We start from the raw sequence: 18,942 nt of genomic DNA, 5'->3' as shown, positions 1-18,942 counted from the left end.
GGGGAGACTTGGAAACTCAGTAATTGTGAGACTAAGGATAATTTGTTTCTGCACATTGCCTTGAACTAAGACCTAGATTTACTGTTGCCTGGGAGAAAAAAAATGCAGAATTTGAATTTGGTCCTGACCTTTGTAAACCATTTTTCTATGGCTTTCAAAATGACAATCTTTATGGGAGTTGCCAGTTATTTTCAGAGTGCATATTCTATATTTGAATTGTCCTTTTAAGTATTGCACTGCATCTTATTTTGAGACGATGCCAGGATTAAAAAGTGGTTAGGAAAAAAACAATAATAAAAATGAATTGTTTATTGTGTTTCTGGGCGTCAACACATTATCACATTGAATCCCTGTTGTCTATGGGCAATTTTTAAGAATTCCTAGTTAGAGGAACTAGAAGAGCCCTTAGAAATCATGTAAGTATAATGATACTTCAACTTTTTGTAGTAGCAGAACTCTTTTTCCAAACCAAATTTTAGACAGGCCTATAATTTCTAAGAGGGCTGCTGTGTTTGCAGTGGATACACAAAAGTCTTCCAACTCAGCCTCTGGCCCATCTTTCTCCCAACCTGCTCAGTGGCACCCAAGGGCCCAAGGCACTGTTGAGGGACTCCAGGGCTCTAAGTAACACGGTATCAAAAGCACTAATCTAGCACCCCTCATTTAGCAGATGAGGAAACTGAGACCCTAAGTTAGGTGACTTGCCCAAGGTCCACAGCTAAGATGAACAGGGCAACAGTATATACAGTGTGTTGGGAAGGGGGAAAACTAGAGTCCAGGAGGATGGTAGTACAGGGGAGCATAATTTGCCACCTCTTTGGCATGAGGATTATTTGGGGCCGGTTATTTTTTAAAAACTGCAGACATAGGAAAAGCTCTGAAAACCAAGTAGAAGTTACCCTTTGTAAGAAACATTTACATATGTAAGGAAAATGTCCATTTGTAAAGGTGTCTCCCTCTCTGTACCAGGAAGAGGGGGATGACGTTATCTCTAGAAACTCTTATCCATGTGCAAGCACAGACTTAAATCTGCACAATAGCCTCACTTTTGTTTACCGTGTTTTTCTGGTACTCTCCCATGGCTGACTCCCCCCACCTCCAACAGTCTCCTTTGTCTTTAGCTGAAGATGGTATTTAAGGTGGCGACCTTGGCCATTTTGGAAAGTTACTCAGCTTTCCCAGGGTTTCTCCCATGTATACGTGTTACAAAGTTGTGTTTGATTTTCTCCTGTTATTCTGTCTCGTGTCAATTTAATTCTTAGACCAGCCAGAAGGGCCTAGAGGGGAGAGGAATTGTCTTCTGCCCCTACAGTAGAAGACATTTGAAGTAATCTATGCCTGGCTGTCGAAATGAGATGGCCTTTCAAGTATTTCCTGATGTGACTCCCTGAGAGAGATGATAGATGTTCATTTGTCATGTTTGGATTTTAACACAGATTTGTTACCTTGGATAACAAATTGTGTGATTCAGGCGAGAAATGTTACAGTAGACCTTTTCTTGCCTATCTGAATTGATGTGCTTGGAAGTTTAGACTTTCTTTGATCTGCTTTAGAGGGGCAATGCTGTTTTGTCTTGAGTGAGTAATATTCTACTGATATTTGTACCTGTAATGCCAGCCATAGCACTTGAAGAGACCAACCTGTGTGCAAAGTCAAGAGCAGACTATAGCTTGCCAGAAATTATCTATGGAATAATTACTTAATCCTGAGTGTTCAAACTGTCTTCACCCAGTATTTTTGAGATCTGAATTTGCCTGACTGGCAGCAAGAAGTTCATTAAGCCATGAAAGGAAAAACTCCAATACAATGAAGTTTGCATTAAATGAAAGATTTCAATTCCCACTTCTATATCCAAGTCTGAGGAATGTGTTACAGAACTTAAAAATACTCTGGAGATCTGGATTTGAGTCCTACCTCTGCTACCGAGTAGCTGTGTGACGTGCAGAAGTCCCTTCCTTCCCTCTTTCCACATTCACTGTGTGCTACCTGAATGCTAGGCTCTGGGAGTTCAAAGAAGAACAAGATACAGGGTTTGAGCCCTTAAGGCGTTCATAGTTCAATGGAAGAGACATGTAAACAAATAATCAAATAGTAATTTGGTAAGAATGGAGGCAATAACTTTGGCCCTGAGGGTGGCATTCTGTTAAAGGTCAAACTCCATGCCTGACTTATAAGATCCTTTCCTATCTGATGCTGACATCCTTTTCATTCTGTTCCTCCCTGTATCCTAAGCTCCACCTTTAGCAAACTCTCCTAATTCTCCAAATCTATCCTGTTCTCTTAGGCCTTCTTCATGTATTTACATGGGTTGGGCCTTCTGCCTGGAATGTCTTTTCTCCCTTGTCTGCCTGGCAAATTTCTATTCATTACTTATGACTTAGCTGAAGGATCACTTTCTCCAGGAAGCATTTCCTGCTATTTCCCCTGCAGTTGAAGCACCCTCCTCTTAACTCTTACGGCACTTTATTCATTTCCCTATGATAGTACTGAAATATGATTTTCCTTATCCTCTGCTATCTCTCACTAGACTGAGAGCTCCTTGAGGTAAGAGAGTGTCTTACTCATCTTTGTTTACCTCAACACTGCACCTGACACCTGTTAGGTAGGGATTCAATGTTAAGTGAATAATGCTACATAATAATAATACACCTAACCTTCTCTGAGTGCTCACTTCCTGCAGGTGACTATGCTAAATACTTTTTATGCATTTTCTCAAGTAGTCCTCATGACTGCCATAAGAAACGAGTGTTGTTATACCCTCTTTTTACAGATAAGGAAATTGCAGCTCAGAGAGGTTAAAATAATTGGCCTAATGGTATTGCCCTATACTGGGATTTGAACCCAATACCGTTGAATACAGATCTGATTCCAGAGCCCTTGCTCTTAACCACTATACTATACTACAAAAGAAGAGGAAATTACAGACCTGGTGAAATACAAAAGAGGAAATGAACATGTAACGGATTTGTGCTAAAAAGTAAAAGGAAGTAAGATTGAACCAGTAGGCTGCCCCACATTATGGAGGATGTACAGTCAGTCAGAAGAGTGTAGACTTGATGTGCTGTAAGCAATAGGGAGGTATTTGGGTCAATTAAATATTTATTGAGGACCTATTATGTGCCAGCCATTGTGCTAGCTGCTGGGATATAAACAGGCAGAGTCTTTGCTCCCGAGGCTATACCAGCTAGGTGAGGGAGACACAACAAGTGATTTCAATGTAATGTGATAAATGCTGTTATAGTGATACACAGGAAGGTATGATGGAAACACTCAAGAGGGGAGCCTAAGCAGGGTGTTCGTAGAAGGCTTCTCAAAGGAGATGATGCTGACACTGAGTCTTAATTTATTTTATTATATTTTGAGGAAGATTAGCCCTGAGCTAACAGCCACTGCCAATCCTCCTTTTGCTGGGGAAGATTGGCCCTGAGCTAACATCTATGCCCATATTTCTCTATTTTATATGTGAAACATCTGCTACAGCATGGCTTGATAAGCAGTGCATAGGTCCACACCTGGGATCTAAACCAGTGAGCACTGGCTGCTGAAGCAGAGTGCACTAACTTAACCACTACACCAGTGGGCCAGCCCCTGAAACTGAGTCTTGAATGGTGATAGCATGTATAGGAAACTTGAAGCATTTTGATGTTATTGGAACTTAGAATTTGAGGCAACAAGATGCGAGGGATCAGAATTAGCCACCCCAAATGTGTCTCTTTGGCTTGACTATTTTTAAGAACAAAAGACGCTGAAAGAAACTTTGACCTCCCCCCAACTGCCAAAAAGAATTTAAGATAGAAGGCCTGTTCCAAGAAGGAACTAATAGCATAAATGTAGTGTAATGTAAAATGGGTCCCATTGTCTACAGAGGAACCAGCAAACACTTGTTTAACAAACATTTACATTTCCATCTCCATGTAAATTGCCTTCCTTCCCTCCGAAGCCCTAAACCATTAACCCCAACATCCTCCTTTGTCTTTAGCTGAAGATAGTATTCAAGGTGGTAGCTTTGGCCATTCTAGTGAGTCACTCAGTTTTCCTGGGTTTTTCCCATGTAGACATGTTACAAAGCTTTGTTTGATTTCCTCCTGTTATTCTGTCTCATGTCAATTTAATTCTTAGACCAGCCAGAAGGACCTAGAGGGTAGAGGAATTGTCTTCCTCCCCTACAGTTTGGTAACTTGGATGGGATAAAACTTAACTGGCTGGATGCTGCTCACTCTTGGACTACTGCAGCCAAGAGATCCTGGACCCCTGACAAGAGTTGGCAGGAGGTAAGAGTTCTTAGCAGGTCAGACTCCTGGGTCTCTGCCTGGAGGGTCCTGTGGAAGTGAGAGTGGTGAGTTTTTTTCCCTTTTCTAAATTTAGATTAGGAGGAGAAAATATTGGTGAAGCTAGCTTCTTGGACTCAGCAACTCTAGGAAATTTGGTTTGAGTATTCATTGGTTAAGATCCTTCTCCCAGAGATGGTCGCTGCTTTTCCTTGTCTCTGTATTTTTTTTCACTTGTCATAAAAAGGAAAAACAATAGGGCGACACGCAGGCATCTCTATAAGCCTGTTGTTTGAGAATATGTGCATGAGGTGAAAGCTATTGCTAAGGGCATCTTGGAAGCCAAAAAAGGTGGAAAATTTAGTAGATGTGGGTCGAGCAACTAAGAGTCATTAGGACACACACCACCTCAAGAAGACTCTCATAATAGGATAAGTTGGTCACAGAATGGCATAGATGACACAGGTCCCCCGCCAATGTCAACAGAATGTCTGTGCAATGAGGTACTCTGTAAAAGCATACACAATCCCCAACCTCATGCTGGGAATTAATCCCTCCTAGGTATTAGTCTGGCTCTGAGAGATCCAAGGCTTATCTAAAGCTGTTATTGTGCATATAGGATGAAGTTGTTTTCTTCTGTCTTGTTCTATTTCTTAAGATCGTGGCTTTGTGACCTTTCTGGTCTCTGCCATCCAGGGGATGCACATACCAGCATATATCTCGGCAGCCAGTTGACTAGACTAGGGTTCCAAGATGCACTCTCTTTGTCTGGCTGTGTCAGCTCTCAGGGGAGTTTGTCATAAGAGGTCTCAATTGCTTTCATAAGGGCCTTTGTCATTTCAACCTTCGTTGCTTGTTTACTCTGGCTGTGCAATGAAGGCCTTTGTTTTCTTAGACTGTTCTTGGGGGTGACCTTTCTGGATCTTATGAAGGCTGCTTCTTTTACACTCTCTTTTAGGGACACCTCTTGCGTCTGTGGTTAAGTTGTAAAAGGCTTATTGGTTTGAGTTGCTATTAAGATCCTACTGGTCAATGTGGCCAGATAATGGATCATTTAAATTGGAAAAACTTCAAAATCCAAAAAAATTATTGAATTTTGAGTGATGTCAGCATCATGGCAGAGTTAGCTCTCCCCTTAGACTCTCCCCTCTAAGATACGATGAAAAGGACATTCATATACCAATAGAGGACATTCACACAACACAAAACATCTGAGAGACCCGCACAGCCATATGTCTGAAAGTGGAGGTGCTGGACCCCCTGGGGGAAGTGGAAGGAGGTAAGGGGAATCTCCTCTGCCTCCCAAATGACAGTGACCCTGGGACTGTGCACAGCTGTGAGAGGAAAGGGAGGAGGGGTGGTCTGCCATGGGAACACCATCGCTGTGCAAGTTCCCTCACAGCCCATGGGAAAACCCAACACAGAGACATAAGTAAGTTATCATGAGGGTATCTTCATCAAGCTAGCACCTAAGAAGAATAGATAGCAAAGGCTGAATGAGAAAAGCCCTGGGATCATGCAGGTGAAAGAAAGCTCCCCACCCACTGCCTGGCACTCTAGTTCAACCAGTCAGCCAGAGTGCCACACAGATAGAAAACCAGCCAGCAGCTGGAGTGAGCAAGCCATGGATTGTAGCAGACTCAGAATACACAGTTCCTTACATGAACCCAGTGGTGAGAGGTGGAAGCTGTGGACAGATACTATCACTATGCAGAGGCACACATCCACGCCATTAAGCAGTATGAAAAAATATATTAAATGTCCAGGCCAGAAGGAAAATGACAAGTACCCAGAAATCAATCCTGAAGGCACAGGAATTTATAATGTAAATGACAGAGAATTCAAAATAGCTACCATTAACTCAACAAGTTACAAGGAAATACAGACAGACAGTTCCATGAAATCAGGAACTTCCTCACAAAAGAGACTGAAACTATAAAGAACCAATCAGAAACGTTGGAGATGAAAAACACAGTGGAAGAGATAAAGAAAAGCCTGGACTCCCTAAACAATAGAGCTGATATTATGGAGGAACGAATTAGCAGTCTTGAGAAGAGAAATGTAGAAATGCTTCAGATGGAGAAGAGAGAACTAAGACTAAAAAGAAATGAAGAAATTCTTCGAGAAATATCTGACTCAATTAGGAAATAGAACGTAAAGATTATAGGTAGTCCAGAGAGAGAAGACAAGGAGAAGGGAGCAGAAAGCTTGTTCAAAGAAATAATAGCTGAGAACTTCCAAAACCTGGGGAAGGAGCCAGAAATACATGTGAAAAAAGCCAATATATCTCCTAACTATACCTTCTCCAAGGTATACAGTAGTAAAGCTGGCAAAAGTCAATGACAAAGAAAAAATATTAAGGGCAGCAAGGCAGAAGAAAATAACTTACAAAGGAATCCTTATCAGGCTTTTAGTGGATTTCTCATCAGAAACCCTACAGGCTAGGAGAGAGTTGAATGATATATTCAAAATTCTAAAAGACAAAAACTTTCATCCAAGAATACTCTTTTCAGCGAAAATATCCTTCAGATATGATAGAGAAATAAAACTTTCCCAGATAAAGAAAAGCTAAGGGAGTTCATTGCCACAAGACCCCCCACCCCACCCCGCAACTATAAGAAATCCTGAAGAAGGCCCTCATGCCTGAAAATAAAGGAAAGGGGCTACAAAGCCTTGAGCAAGGAGATAAATAGTCAAGCAAAATCAGAAAATTGCAGCTCTCTCTCTATCAGAACAGTTTAGCACACAATTATAACATTAAAGAGAAAGGGGAGGAAAAGACCAAAACCAAATATAGTCTTGTCATTTTAACCACAAACACACAACACAAGATGGAATAAGATGTGACAATAATAGCTTAGAAGGGGAAGAAGAGAGGGATGGGAATTGCCTTAGTCTAAGGAAATAAGAGGCTATCAGAAAATGGACTATCTCATCTATGAGATTTTTTATAGAAACCTAGTGGTGACGACTAAACAAATAATTAAAACAGAGACACAAATGATAAATAAGGAGAAAACTAAGAAGACCATCATAGAAAACTACCTAACCAAATTGGTAGTCTAAGGTACACGAGATGAAAAAAAAAAGGAAATGCAGAAGAACCGGAAAATGAACAATAAAATGGCAGCATTAAGCCCTCATATATCAATAATCACTCTAAATGTAAGTGGATTGAATTCTCCAATCAAAAGACACAGAGTAGTGAGATGGGTTAAAAAACAAGACCCAACAATATGCTTCCTCCAAGAAACACAGCTCAGCTCCAAAGACAGAGGCTCAGAGTGAAGGGATGGAAGATGATGCTCTAAGCTAATGGCAAACATAAGAAAGCAGGTGTTGCCATACTTATATCACACAAAGTAGATTTCAAGATAAACCAGGTAAAGAGAGACAAAGATTGGCAGTATATAGTGATCAAAGTGACACTCCACCAAGAAGACCTAACACTTATAAATATTTATGCACCCAACACAGAAGCACCAAAATAAATAAAGCAACTATTAACAGACCTAAAAGGATATATTAACAACAACACAATAAAAGTAAGAGATCTCAACACCCCACTTACATCAATGGATAGATCATCCAGACAGAAAGTCAACAAGGAAATAGTGGAATTAAATGAAAATCTAAACCAGATGGACTTTATAGATATATATAGAACACTCCATCCAAAAATGACAGAATACACATTCTTCTCAAGTGCCCATGGAACATTCTCAAGGATAGACCATATGTTGGGAAATAAGACAAGCCTGAATAAATTTAAGAAGATTGAAATCATATCAAGCATCTTTTCTGACCATAATGCTATGAACCTAGAAATCAGCTACAAGAAAAAACCTGGGAAAGGGACAAAGATGTGGAGACTAAACAACATGCTATTGAACAACCAATGAATCATTGAAGAAATTAAAGGAGAAATAAAAAAAATATCTGGAGACAAATGAAAATGAAAACATACCATACCAACTCATATGAGATGCAGCAAAAGCAGTCCTAAGAGGGAAATTCATAGTAATACAGGTGCATCTTAAGACACAAGAAAAATCTCAAATAAGCAATCTTTGTTTCTTATTTCTATGGGTTTTTTCTTGTTGAGATCACAATGGTTTATAATATTGTACAGTTTCAGGTATACATTATTACTTATAAATTCCAGAATACACTTCATTGTGCACACCCCCATTAGTCTAATTTTTGTCCATCACTATACATATGCACCCATTTATCCCTTTTGCACATGCCCAAACTCCCTCCCCCTTGGGTAACTACTAATCTGTTCTCTTTATTCATGCAATTGTTATCTTACACATATGAGTGAAATCATGCAGTGTTTGTCTTTCTCTGCCTGGCTTATTTCACTTAACATCATACCCTCAAGGTCCATCTATGTTTTTCTGAAAGGGATGATTTTGTCTTTTTTTTACGCCTCAGTAGTATTCCATTGGATATATATACACCACATTTTCTTTATCCATTCATCCATAGAAGGATAGTTAGGTTGCTTCCATGTCTTGGCTATTGTGAATAATGCTGCAATGAACATAGGAGCGCATAAATTTCTCTGATCATTGATTTCAAGTTCTTTGGACAAATACCAGTAGTGGGATAGCTGCATCGTATGGTATTTCTATTTTTAATTTTTTGAGAAATCTCCATACTGTTTTCCATAGTGGCTGCACCAGTTTGCATTCCCATCAGCAGTGTATAAGGGTTCCCTTTTCTCTACATCCTCTCCAACATTTGTTGTTTTTTGTCTTGGTAATTATAGCCATTCTGACTGGTATAAAATGATATCTCATTGTAGTTTTGATTTGCCTAACGATTAGTGATGTTGAACATCTTTTCATGTGTATGTTGGCCATCTGTATATCTACTTTGGAAACATGTCTGTTCATATCCTCTGCCCATTTTTTGATTGGGTTGTTTGTTTTTTTGCTATTCAGCTGTATGAGTTTTTTTAAATATATTTTGGAGATCAACCCCTTGTCAGATAAATGATTTGCAAATATTTTCTGCCAGTGGGTGGGTTGTCTTTTTTTTTTTGTTCATGGTTTCCTTTGCCTTGCAGAAACTTTTTAGTCTGATGTAGTTCCATTTGTCAGCTTTTTCTTTTATTTCCCTTGCCCAAGTAGACATAGTATTTGAAAAGATGCTGCTAAGACCAATGCCAAAGAGTGTACTGCCTATATTTTCTTCTGGGAGCTTTATGGTTTCAGGTCTTACATTCAAGTCTTTAATGCATTTTGAGTCAATTTTTGCATATGGTGCACAATAACGATCTACTTTCATTCTTCTGCATGTGGCAGTCCATTTTTCCCAACACCATTTACTGAAGAGACTTTCCTTTTTCTATTGTATGTTCTTGGCTCCTTTGTTGACGATTAACTGTCCGTAGATGAGTAGGTTGGCACAGGAGCAGACACAGAGATCAATGGAACAGAATTGAAACCCCAGAATTGAAATAAGCAATTGTAAACTGCACCTCACAGAATTAGAAAAAGAAGAACAAAGGCCAAAGTCTGCAGAAGGAAGGAAATAATAAAAATTAAAGCATAAATAAATGAAATTGAGATAAAAAGACAGTAGAAAGGATCATGAAACAAAGAGCTGGTTCTTTGAGAAGATAAACAAACTTGTCAAACCCTTAGCCAGACTCACTAAGAAAAAAGGACTCAAATAAATGAAATTAGAAATGAAAGAGAAGAAATTACAATGGATACCACAGAAATACAAAAGATTATATAAAATACTATGAAAAATTATGTGCCAACATATTGGACAATCTAGAAGAAATGGATAAATTCTTAAGATTCTTACAACCTCCCAAATCTGAATCAAGAAGAAATAGAGAATCTGAATAGACCAATAACCGGTAAAGAGATTGAAACAGTAATCAAAAATTTCCCAAAAAAATAAGAGTACAGGACTGGACCGCTTCTCAGGATAATTGACCAAACATTCAAAGAAGAATTATTATCTATGCTTCTCAAATGACTCCAAAAAAATCAGGAAGATGCAACACTTCCTAACACATTCTATGCGGCCAATATCACCCTGATAGCAAAGCCAGACAAGGACAACACAAAGAAGGAAAATTACAGGCCAATATCACTGATGAACATAGATGAAAAAATCCTCAACAAAATATTGGCAACCCGAATACAGCCATACATTAAAAAGATCATACACCATGGTCGAGTGGGATTTACACCTGGGACACAGGGATGGTTCATCATCCGCAAATCAATCAACATGATATACCACATTAACAAAATGAGGAATAAACACCACATGATCATCTCAATAGATGCAGAGAAAGCATTTGACAAGATCCAACCTCCATTTATGATAAAAACTCTGAATAAAATGGGTATAGAAGGAAATTATCTCAACATAATAAAGGTCATATGTGACAAACCCACAGCCAACATCATATTCAATGGGGAAAAACTGAAAGCCGTCCCTCTGAGAACAGGAACAAGACATGGGTGCCCACTCTCACCACTCGTATTCAACATAGTATTGGAGGTTTTGGCTGGAGCAATTAGTCAAGAAAAAGAAATAAGAGGAGTCCAAATAGGCAATGAAGAAGTGAAACTCTTGCTGTTTTGACATGACATAATTTTATATATAGAAAACCCTAAAGAATCCATTGGAAAACTATTAGAAATAATCAACAACTACAGCAAAGTTGCAGGGTTCAAAATCAACTTACAAAAATCAGTTGCACTTCTATACTATAATAACAAGTGAACAGAAAGAGAACTCAAGAATACAATCCTATTTACAAGTGCAACAAAAAGAATAAAATATCTAGGAATAAATCTGACCAAGGAGGTGAAAGACCTATACAAGGAAAACTATAAGATGCTACGGAAAGAAATTGATGATGACATAAAGTAGTGGCAAGATATTCCATGCACATGGATTGGAAGATTAAACATGGTTAGAGTGTCCTTACTATGTAAAGGAATCTACAGGATCAATGAAATCCCAATCAAAATCACAAGTACATTCTTCACAAAAATAGAACAAAGAATCCTAAAATCCATATGGGGCAACAAAAGACCGCAATAGCTAAAACAATCCTGAGAAAAATTTAAAAATGTGGAGGCATCACAATTGCTAACTTCAAAATATACTACAAAGCTATAGTAATCAAAACAGCATGATACTGGTATAAAAACAGGCACACAGATCAAAGGAACAGAATTGAAAGCCCAGAAATAAAACCACACATCTACAGACAGCTAATATTTGACCAAGGAGCTAAGAACATACAACAGAGAAAGGAACATCTCTTCAATAAATGGTGTTGAGAAAACTGGACAGCCACATGAAAAACAGTGACAGTAGACCATCCATTCTCTTTCACTATACACAAAATTTAACTCAAAATGGATCAAAGACTTGAAAGTGAGACCTGAAACCATAAAACTCCTAGAAGAAAATATAGGCAGTACACTCTTTGACGTTGATCTTAGAAGGATCTTTTTGAATACCATGTCTACTCGGACAAGGGAAACAAGAGAAAACATAAACAGGTGAGACTTCACCAGACTAAGGAGCTTCTTCAAGGCAAAGGAAACCAAGATCAAAATGAAAAGACAACCCACCAAGTGGGAGAAAATATTTGCAAATAATATATCTGAAAAGGGGTTAATCTCCATGATATATATAGAAATCACACAACCGAACAACAAAAAAACAAGCAGTCTGATCAAAAAATGGGCAGAGGATATAAAAAGACATTTTCTTTCTTTTTCTTTTATTTCTTTCTTTTTATTTCTTTTATTTATTTCTAAAGAAAGACAAATCTTTCTTTCTTTCTTTCTTTTTATTTCAGTAACATTGGTTTATAACATTGTATAAATTTCAGGTGTACATCATTATATTACTATTCCTGTGTAGATTACATCATGCTCACCACCCAAAGACTAGTTACAATCCATCACCACACACATGTGCCTAATCAACCAATTGTTAGGTTGTCTTTTCATTTTGTTGATCTTTTTTTTTTTTGAGGAAGATCAGCACTGAGCTAACATCTGTTGCCAATCCTCCTCTTTTTTTTTTTTGCTGAGGAAGACTGGCCCTGAGCTAACATCAATGCCCATCTTCCTCTACTTTTTATGTGGGATGCCTACCACAGTATGGCTTGCCAAGCGGTGCCATGTCCACCCCCAGGATCTGAACTGGCAAACCCGAGGCCGCTGAAGCAGAACGTGCGTGCTTAACTGCTCTGCCACTGGGCTGGCCCCTTGTTGATTGTTTCCTTTGTGGTGCAAAAGCTTTTTAGTTTGATGTAGTCCCATTTGTTTATTTTTTCTTTTGTTTCCCTTGCCAATTCAGACATGGTACTTGAAAATATGCTGCTAAGACAGATGTAGAAGAGCATACTGCCTAGGTTTTCTTCTAGCAGTTTCATGGTTTCAGGTCTTAAAGTCTTTAATCAATTTTGAGTTGATTTTTGTGCGTGGTGTAAGGGAATGGTCTATTTTCATTCTTTTGCATGTGGCTGTCCAGTTTTCCCAACACCATTTGTTGAAGAGACTTTCCTTTCTCCAGCGTATGTGCTTGGCTCCCTTGTCGAAAATTAGCTGTCCATAGATTTGTGGATTTATTTCTGGGCTCTCAATTCTGTTCCATTGATCTGTGTGTCTGTTTTTGTTCCAGTACCATGATGTTTTGGTTACTATAGCTTTTTAGAGTATTTTGAAATCAGGAAGTGTGACACCTCCAGCTTTTTTCTTTTCTCAGGATTCCTTTGGATATTTGGGATCGTTTGTTGTTCCATGTAAGTTTCAGGATTCTCTGTTCTATTTCCATGGAAAATGTCATTGGGATTTTCATAGAGATTACATTGAATCTGTAGATTGCTGTAGCTAATATGGGCATTTTAACTATTTTAATTCTTTCAGTCCATGAACACAGAATATCTTTCCATTTCTTTGTGTCTTCAATTTCTTTCAACAATGTCTTACAGTGTTCAGAATACAGGTCTTTTACCTCCTTGGTTAAATTTATTCCTAGATATTTTATTCTTTTTTGTTGCAATTGTACGTGTGATTGTATGCTTAATTTATGTTCCTGCTACTTTATTGTTAGTGTATAGAAAAGCAACTGATTTTTGTATGTTGATTTTGTATCTGCAAATTTGCCATATTCATTTATTATTTCTACAAGTTTTTTGGTGAATTCCTTAGGGTTTTCTATACATGAAATCATGTCATCTGCAAATAGTGACTGGTTCACTTCTTCTTTTCCAATTTGGATCCCTTTAATTTCTTTTTCTTGCCTGACTGCTCTGTCTAGGACTTCCAATACTATGTAAAATAAGAGTGGTGAATGTAGGCAACCTTATCTGGTTCCTGTTCTTAGAGGGATAGCTTTCAGATTTTTTTTCCATTGAGAATGATATTAGCTGTGGTTCTGTCTTATATGGCCTTTATTATGTTGAGGAACTTTCCTTCTATCCCCATTTTATTCAGAGTTTTTATCATAAATGGATGCCGTATCTTGTCAAATGCTTTCTAAGCATCTATTGAGATGGTAATGTGATTTTTATTCTTCATTTTGTTAATGTGGTGTATAATGTTGATTGATTTGTGGATGTTGCACCATCCCTGCATCCCTGGAATGAAACCCACTTGATCATGGTGTACGATCTTTTTAATGTGTTGTTGTATTTGATTGCTAGTATTTTGTTGAGGATTTTTGCATCGATGTCCATCAGTGATATAGGCCTGTGATTTTCTTTTTTTGTGTTATCCTTATCTGGTTTTGGTATCAGGGTAATGTTGGCTTTGTAGAATGACTTAGCAAGCTTCCTCTTCTCTTCAATTTTTTTGCAAGAGTTTGAGAAGGATAGGTATTAAGTCTTCTTTGAATCTTTTGTAGAATTCCCCAGGGAAGCTGTCTGGTCCTGGACTCTTCTTTTTTGGGAGGTTCTTGATTACTGTTTCAATTTCTTTACTGGTGATTGGTGTATTCAAATTCTCTATTTCTTCTCAATTCAGTTTTGGAAGGTTGTATGATTCTAAGAAGTTAAAGATTTAATTTTTTTCCTTTTTCTCCCCAAGGCTCCCTGGTACACAGTTGTATATTCTTTGTTGTGGGTCCTTCTAGTTGTGGCACGTGGGATGCCGCCTCAGCGTGGTTTTGATGAGCAGTGCCATGTCCGCACCCAGGATTTGAACCAATGAAACACTGGGCCGCCTGCAGCGGAGCACGCAAACTTAACCACTCGGCCACGGGGCCAGCCCATGATTCTAAGAATTTATCCATTTCTTCTAGATTATCCAATTTGTTGGTGTATAGCTTTTCATAGTATTCTCTTATAATCTTTGGTATTTCTGAGTTATCTGTTGTAATCTCTCCTCTTTCGTTTCTGATTTTATTTATTTGAGCCTTCTCTCTTTTTTGCTTGGTGCGTCTAGCTAAAAGTTTGTCAATTTTGTTTATGTTTTCAAAGAGCCAGCTCTTGGCTTCATTGATTTTTTCTATCATTTTTTAAGTCTCTGTTTCATTCACTTCTGCTCTGATTTTTACTATTTCCTTCCTTCTACTGATTTTGGGCTTTGTTTGTTCTTCTTCCAGTTCCTTTGGGTGCACTGTTAGATTGTTTATTTGAGATTTTTCTTATTTGTTGAGGTAAGCCTGTATTGCTATAATCTTCCTTGTTAGAACCTTTTTTGCTGTACCCCATAAGTTTTTGCACGTCGTATTTTCATTCTCATTTGTCTCCAGGTATTTTTTAATTTCTCCTTTGATTTCTTTTTTTTTTTTAGATTGGCACCTGGGCTAACAACTGTTGCCAATCTTTTTTTTTTTTTTAAGGATTGGCACCTGGGCTAACAACTGATGCCAATCTTTTTTTTTTTCTGCTTTTTCTCCCCAAACCCCCCCACCCCCACCCCGTACGCAGTTGTATATCCTAGTTGCAGGTCCTTCTAGTTGTGGGTCTCCTTCGATTTCTTAATTGACCCAATAATTGTTCAGTAGCATTCTGTTTAATCTCCATGTATTTGTGGCTTTTCTGATTTTCTTCCTGTAGTTGATTTTTAGTTTCATACCTTTGTGCTCAGAAAAGATGCATGCTATTATTTCAGTCTTCTTAAATGTATTGAGACCTGTTCTGTGGCCTAATATGTGATCAATCCTGGAGAATGTTCCCTGTGCATTTGAAAAGAATGTGTCTTCTGTGGTTTTTGGATGGAATGTTCTGTATATATCTACTAAGTCCATCTGGTCTAATGTATCATTGATTTTCTGTTTGCATCTTCTATCCATTGGTGTAAGTGGAGTGTTAAATTTCCCTACTGTTATTGTGTTACTGTCTGTTTGTCCTTTTATGTCTGTTAATAATTGCTTTGTATATTTAGATGCTCCTATGTTGGGTGCATAGATATTTACAAGTGTTATATCCTCTTGTTGGATTGTTCCCTTTATCATTATGTAGTGTCCTTCTTTGTCTCTTGTTACAGTGTCTGTTTTAAAGTGTATTTTGTCTGATACAAGTGTTGCTACCCCAGGTTTCTTTTCTTTTCCTTTTGCATGGAGTACCTTTTCCCACCCCTTCATTTTCAGTTTGTGAGTGTCTTTAGGTCTGAAGTGTGTCTCTTGTATGCAGCATATATGTAGGTCTTGTTTTTTTATCCACTTGGCCACCCTATGCTTTTTTATTGGAGCATTTAGTTCATTGACATTTAAAATAGCTATTGATAAGTATGTACTTATTGCTCTTTGGTTACTTTTTTTCTGAAGTTTCAGTAGTTCTTCTATCTTCCTTTCTGCTTCTCTTGCTCTCTTCCCTTGTGTGTGTTTTTTTTAAGATTGGCACCTGAGCTAACCCCTGCTGGAAATCTTCCTTTTCTTTTTTTTCTTCTTCTCCCTGCAGCCCCCCAGTACATAGTTGTATATTCTATTTGTAGGTCCTTATGTCTCTGCTATGTTGGATGCCACCTCAGCATGGCCTGACAAGTGGCTCTAGGGCCACACCCAGGATCCTAACTGGTGAAACCCCAGCCTGCCAGAGCAGAGTGTGTGAAGTTAATCACTCGGCCATGGGGCCGGCCCCTTCCTTTGTGGTTTGATGGCTTTCTTTAGTATTATGTTTGGGTTCATTTCTCAATTTTTTGTGTATTTATTATAGATTTTTGATTTGCAATTACCATGAGGTTCATATGTAATAACCTATGTATATAGCAATCTATATTAAGTTGATGGTCTCTTTATTTTGACCTCTTGCTAAAAGCTCTACTCTTCTACTCCCTTCCTCCCACATTTTATGATTTTGATAATCATAACCTCTTTTTGTGTGTGTGTGTGTGTGTGTGTGTATCCCTTGCCCTCTTATCATTGAAATAGTTGATTTTAGTACTTTTGTCTTTTGACCTTCATGCTATCTTCATAGGTGCTTGATCTTCTACCTTTACTGTTTTTTTTTTTGCCTTTACCAGTGATTTTATTACTTTTTTTAAAAATAATTTTCCTATTTGTATTTGTGGTCTTCTCTTTCTCACTTAAATAAGTCCCTTTAGCATTTCTTGTAAAACTGGTTTCTTGGTGACAAACTCCTTTAATTTTCGCTTGTCTGGGAAACTCTATCTCTCCTTCCATTCTGCATAATAACATTGCCAGATAGAGTATTCTCAGCTGTAGGTTTTTTCCTTTCATCACTTTAAATATATTGTGCCACTCCCTTCTAGCCTGTAAGGTTTCTGCTCAGATGTCAGCTTACAGCCTTATGGGGTTTCCTTTGAATGTTACCTGTTGCCTTTCTCTTGCAGCTTTTAGGATTCTCTCTTTAATTTTTGACATTTTAATTGTAATGTGTCTTAGTGTGGGCCTCTTTGGGTTTATCTTGTTTGCTGCTCTCTGTGCTTCTTGCACCTGGATGTCTGTTTCCTTCCTTAGGTTAGGAATGTTTTCAGGTATTATTTCTTCAGATATATTGTCTGCCCCTTTGTCTCTTTCTTCTCTTTCTGGGACACCAGAAAGAATGTTAGCATGCCTGATGTTGTCCCAAAAGTCCCTTAGACTGTTCTCATTCTTTTGAATTCTTTTTTCTTTTATCTGCTCAACTTGGGTGATCTCCTCTGGTCTTTCATCAAGCTCGCTCATCTGTTCTTCTATATCATCTACTCTGCTATTGAGTCCCTCTAGTGAATTTTTCATTTCCAGTATTGTATTCTTCATTTCTGATTGGTTCTTTTTTATATTTTCCAATTATTTGTTGACTTTCTCACTAAGTTCATTCATTCTTCTCCCAAGATCAGTGAGCATCCTTATGACTTTTTGTTTGAACTCTTTGTCAGGTAGATTGTTCATTTCTGTTTCATTTACTTCTTTTTCTGGGGTTTTCTCCTGTTCCCTTCCTTGGAACATATTCCTTTGCCTTCTAATTTTGTTTCTCTCTCTATGCTTATATCTATGTATTACACGATTCAGCTAAATCTTCTGGTCTGGGGGAGGTGGCCTTATGTAGAAGACACCTTATGAGGCCCAGCACTGTGCTTCCCTCTCGCCAGCAGTTCCAAATGTTCCAGGAGCAAGCCCTGTGTGTGCTATGTGTCTCCTGTTGTGGCAGGGTTGCTCTTGCTGCAGGTGGGTGGGGAGGCTAGGCTGTCCCCCTGGCAAGCTGGTTTTAATTCTCAGCTGCATGTGTCTGCTATGGACCTTATAGTCACTTTATCAGATGTGGGGAGCCCCAGCACAGTTGGCAGCAAGGTCTAATAGCACATTGCTGCTGCAGTTTTTCTGTTGAGTAGAACCCCAGTATGGATGGTTGCTAGAGTCAGGGGCTTACAATTGCTGTAGGCCTCCAGCCTGCATTGCTGTTGTCAGCTCTCTCAGGATTGCAGCTGAGTGGGACTGGGCCCAGTTATGTGAGCACCCAATTGTTTCAGGCTTTGGAAGTTGGGATTGATCCCCTATGTGGCTGTTTGTGAAGCACAAATATTCTGCAATTGACAAGTCCCACCGCCCACAGGGAGACACACACCAACACAGTCCTTCCCTGTGCACACTGACCCCCTGAAGTGGACCCAATCACCCCCCTGCAGAGGTCCCAGACACTCCACCAACATCCCACACACTCCACCCACTCCTCACACACACCCTGTCCCACCAAAGTGGACCCACTTGGCTGCAGAGAATGCAGGCACCCAGCCTTTGCTGGCCTACAAGTTGCTCAAAGTCTTGCTGTTGGGTGGGCCCAGTCCCTAGGGCAGTCTGTGTGCCATGACTGAGCTGGATTAAATTGGTGCTCTAGTGAGTGGGGAAGACCCCTGGGCTAACAGGCCAGGGAAAGAACTCCAACGGAATCTGCCAGTGTCTGTGTCAGCACGCCTGTACTAGGTTGCAATAATGACTGCCACCAATGTCTCAGTTCCTGGAGTGGTCTCACCTCTCAGCAAGATGCACCCAGAGCCTATCAGGTGAGTCCCATTTCACCAAAGGACTGTGCACCTTTCTTTCTGGTGATTTTAGGTTGCTTTCTGAAATGGGTGAATTTGTGTGTGGGCCCTTTAAGTGCTGGCTTTATTTTCCCTTATATCTGATAGCTTTTCTAAGGATATTCCCTGTTGTAGTTAATAGCCAGCAAAGCCAGATATTATGACACTCATCTTGGTTGTAGTGAGTTCAAAGGATGCTTATAGTG

The sequence above is a fragment of the Equus caballus genome, chromosome X (genome assembly GCF_041296265.1).
Source record: "Equus caballus isolate H_3958 breed thoroughbred chromosome X, TB-T2T, whole genome shotgun sequence".
In the NCBI taxonomy this organism is placed as follows: domain Eukaryota; kingdom Metazoa; phylum Chordata; class Mammalia; order Perissodactyla; family Equidae; genus Equus; species Equus caballus.
This window is presented reverse-complemented; position numbering follows the sequence as displayed.